The sequence below is a fragment of the Anastrepha obliqua genome, chromosome 1 (assembly GCF_027943255.1).
Source record: "Anastrepha obliqua isolate idAnaObli1 chromosome 1, idAnaObli1_1.0, whole genome shotgun sequence".
In the NCBI taxonomy this organism is placed as follows: Eukaryota; Metazoa; Arthropoda; class Insecta; order Diptera; family Tephritidae; genus Anastrepha; species Anastrepha obliqua.
In genome coordinates this window covers 65605223-65609857 of record NC_072892.1, presented here as the reverse complement: position 1 = coordinate 65609857, position 4635 = coordinate 65605223, and the positions used below count along the sequence as shown (strand labels likewise).

The 4635-nt window shown below is 35.7% G+C and overlaps 1 non-coding gene across 1 annotated transcript; it reads right to left on the bottom strand.

Moving 5' to 3' along the window:
• Window positions 1-2563: 2563 nt before the first annotated feature.
• On the bottom strand, window positions 2564-2670 carry LOC129236625 (U6 spliceosomal RNA). Its single transcript, XR_008581685.1, has one exon. It is a non-coding gene; the product is annotated as a U6 spliceosomal RNA (small nuclear RNA).
• Between the last annotated feature and the right edge of the window lie 1965 nt (window positions 2671-4635).

The window sequence follows — 4635 nt, the reverse complement described above, 5'->3', positions numbered from 1 at the left end:
TGGTCAGTTTGTTCTTACTGCGCGCCAAAAAACTTGACATGGACAGAGATGCTTAACCGTCAGCTAACCTCAACCTACCTATCTTATTAGAAGATGAGCCGATGTCATGATGCTGGCTCCAAAATTGGCGACCCTGAACGCAGGAAGAGTAGAAGAGGCAGTATTTTTCAGAACGCTTACTTGGGGTTTCTCTGTCCTCGATGAAGTGTTACCATATTTCCGGGGCAATGGAAACATTCAGAAGCGGTAGAGGAGGGATTGTTTTAGTGGCACACCACTCGACATAGTAGATGACGGTCGCTGTAAGTGCGAAGGCATTTTAAGGGGACAGATACCTGTTAAATTTCGAAAAAAAAAATTTTGTTTTTCATAAAATGTTAATATGTATAATAAGAATATGCCAAACAATTTTTAGAACGTAAATTTAAGTATTTCTTATATTATATGTAGATCGTCAATCGTGACGACTCTATTCTTTGAATTCGAGCCTCTTTATTTTTAATTTTAGTTATGATTTTGTTTTTTTAATATATTATTTTGGCAGGAAAATATTATACATATATGTTTTAAGATTTAAGGGTACAAGAAACTAAATTTTTAATGAAAGAAATATTTCTTTTCACCATACTTTACTACATTTTTCATTATAATTTTACACTATGAAGCAGGGAAAATTTTTTGTTCATACTTTTTCTCAGGCTCCATAAAGAAAAATTATCGGGACCCTTTCATGTGCTGTTTGGCGTTCGGCAGGGTTGCACTTCGTGTCCAATCTTTTCCCTGCTGGCAATTGAAGCTGTTCTTAACACTTCTTTTTCTAACGAAAACCATCAAAGAAGTATTCAGTGTCTAAAATCGATGACTCAGTTAATGTAGGAATTTCACTTCAACTGCTCCTCAATAGATTCTTTAAGAGTGAGTGTGCAGGTTTTTGAAAACGAGGATAATTTTTACTACTTGGGATGTATGATCGCCGCAGATGGAGGAAGTGAGACTGACTTTGAAAGCAGAATTACCAAAGCCAAAGCATTATTCGGCACATTTACACCACTCTTTCAATGCACATGTCAAGTCCGTCCTGCTATACGGCTGTACAAAGTGGAAGGTCACCGTAATGATCACAAGGCTTCTTCAGATGTTCATGAATCACTGCTTGCGTCGCATAATGCGAATTTTTTGGCCTCGAACTATATCTAACACGGAATTGCTGAGGAAGGCTACTCAGTCCCATGTGACGATTGAAATTCGCACAAGAAAATGGCAATGGCGGAAGAACCACACCCTGATGAAGAATGTCGACAACATCGCCAAACAGGCACTGCGATGAAATTCCTTCCAGCAGACAAGATAAAATGTAGGCAGACCATGAACCACCTGGTGATGTACAAGGGAAGCTGAAATGAGGTCTTTCAATAAGTCTTGGAATGAACTTAGAGCCATTGCACAAAGCCGTGTTTGACGGCGGAGAGGAGTTGTCGACGCTCAATGCTCCAACTTGGAGTTAGAGGATCTTATATATATTTTTCTCAGGCTTCGACAAGTAGAAAAAAACTTCTATTCTGAAATTAAAATAACATTTAAAATCTGAGCTCAGCGTCAAAAAGCAAATGGTTCATAGGCTGAAGCATATAACAATTAAGTCTTTACTAAATTACTATAAAAAATGATATTGAATGGTGAAAGTCTTTATTTTATTTTCTCTTTACGAGCTCCATTGCTAGTCTGTGTTTCTGCTGCTGTAGTTCACAAGTGTCAAATATGATTGATGTACGAGGCCATTTGCAAAAATTATAAATCTTCCTATAGGGTGTTTAATTTTGCGCCATCTTGTATGTAGGGGTAAGAACTTAGAATTAAAAAGTTTTGTATATTATTCACAATTACTGGGCTTATTGACTTGACTTTTTACTAAAATAATAGATTATTAACAAAAATACCAGATTCGCTTTTTCCACGACAATATAATAACACTTATGTTGAAGAAAAAGTGCCTTAGCCGCGCATCAGTAGACAATTATAATTTGAAGCTCAATTAGCAACAGAGTGAAAAGTGGTTCATTCGCCTATAACCTACAGTTTTAAGCTGACTCCGAACGGCAGCTCGTTTTTTTACGAGGAGCTCTTCATAAAAAATATGATTGAATTGCTTGTATAAAATCCGTCATTTCCATTAATTTTTGAGTTAGGTTAGGTTAGGTTCAACTGGTTGACTTGCAATCTTTTTAAGTGCATAGCGACTACTTCGGTCCATACCGATACCAGATAGAGTTCATTAGTTTTGCGCTTTGAAATAGTCCACCCTGTAGTAATACTACTTACTTACTTACTGCTGTCCTGTTCTTCTCATGAAGTAATCCTACACTTCAAACGCAATGTGTTAAAATTCACTTAAGCCATCTAAATTCGACTCTCAATCATTCAGTCAATAGTTGGTGGCGTAATTTACAAAATCAAATGGCACAGCTAATGTTTGCTCAGCTTACTCGTATATACACAGTGGACATAGCCAAATTACAAGCGTTATAAAAAAATTATTTGCTACATTTCCATGAAATTTTTACAAAAAAATGTGGAACGCTTCACGATTTTGCGTGTCATCCTTGCGCAGGGGCCATGCTAATCTTCTCTGTATCGTTCCAATTTTAGTATATGTTCTGCCGAAGCAAGAACAAACACCGAAGTGATTAGTTAATATTTATACCGTACATTTGCCGAAAAAGCAACTATGAATTACAGAACAAATGTAGATAAACAAATATTTCACACACTCAACGAGTCAGCGTGTACCAGGCAACAACAATAACCATTGGTAGTCTGTTGTTAATAGTATGTAGTAGAACAGCTATGAATAGCTGTGGGAACAGTTGTGTTAGCTGTCAGTAAACAGCTGGCCATGAGCGCAGGGTTGCTTTGTGTGAGAATGTTGAGAAATGTTGGTCTTTCATTTGTTATAATTATTTTTACAAATGAATAGAAGGCACTGCAGTAGAGCACTAAAATTATATGAAAAGGTATAAAAAACACTTGTGGGTAAATTATTTTACAGCTTAAGACATTTTATGAAACAATACCAATTTTATCAAAATAGGTTTTTATTCTACCAGGTGCCTGCATGCCAATGAGGCTGAAAGCTTAATAAGAAAATATGTTTTTATTGTTTGATGATAGTTGAAGAAATTTTATTTGAATTAATGTCCCTAAGTAACTGCAGATTTTTCTTCAACAAATTTTCCTCATATCTCATATCTTGACATACCAACTGCGACTGAAGTAACGAAGCAATTCGCCATAGCTCAAAAATAGCGATTGAAAAATCATGTCAGCGATGCAGCATCCAGGCAAGGTGGATTTATTAAGGTGACAGCATTCACCCAGCTGAATTTTTCGCCGTAGGTATGGCTTACGTCAAAATGATATGCTTTGTATGTATTGGTATGTTTACATTCGTATGTTTACATTTGATTACTGATTTTGACGTCATGCTTGGACCAAACGCAACAACAAATACATGTAGGGTTTTACTTATATGTATTTGCTGTCACCTGTAATAAATTTGCCTTGCATCCAGCTTACTTCGGTTGAATTCTTCTCGAAGACGTTTAAAACGCACAACGGTAGCAGGCCTTATGGAAAGCGAATAGCGATTATGTTGTTAAATGCGTCTTAAAACAAGTTAAATTATCAAGTGAAAATTGCTTACTGGTATCCTTTTTTATGCAATACGTGCAATGTCTAAGAATCATTAATAAAAAAAATATTTTCATTAATTTGTGAACGCCAAAAAATTCACTGCCTACGTACATACATATGTATGTATCTCAGGGCTTCAAATAAATGGTAATCGAATGCAGTTAAATTTGGCGAATAAGCCGCAAGAAGCAGTGGCATGCAGTTAAATTTCTTCATAATAACCTTGAGTTCACACAAGACGCAGTGAAGGCAATCGAAAATACGTATTAGCTGTCAAAAAAAGAGAAAAACCGTTTGTGTAAAATTGACATTCAGAAAATTATAAAGACAATTCACTTTTATGCAAGCGTCGTTGGTATCTTTTCGTGCAAATTACTTCAATCGGTTTGGCTTCAGGGGAGGGTAAGGGATAAAAATCGATTTTTTTTTGCATGTTATTGTAGTAAAACATTTCAAAAATACCGTGTTAAAATTTTAAGTCAATCCGAGCAAAACTTTTTAAGTTATAGAGCATAAAGCCGAGCCGCCTCAAACATCTGCCGAGACGCAGCAGTTGCGCGTTTTCATAACTTAAAACTTTAAACGCGGTTTTCTCGAACCTTTTTTTTTAAAGTGCGTAGTCATTGGCATTTGAAAACTACTCAACCGATCCTTTTGAAATTTTGCACACATATTTTACATATAAAAAACCTCCCCCCAATGTTTTTTTTGCAATTTTTTTTATATTAAGGTGGTTTTACACCTACAAAATGGCGGCATTTTTTCGTCAAAAGTCACTTTTTACTTCAAACGACTACCAAATGGCTGAAAATGAAAATAAATCGTCAAAATAAACGTTGGGGGGAAGTTTAACTCATACTTTAACTAAATTATTCGATTTTTTTGATTTCAGATGATTCTACGCTGAGATATGCTGACTACTGCAAAATGTATTTTTGAAAAGAC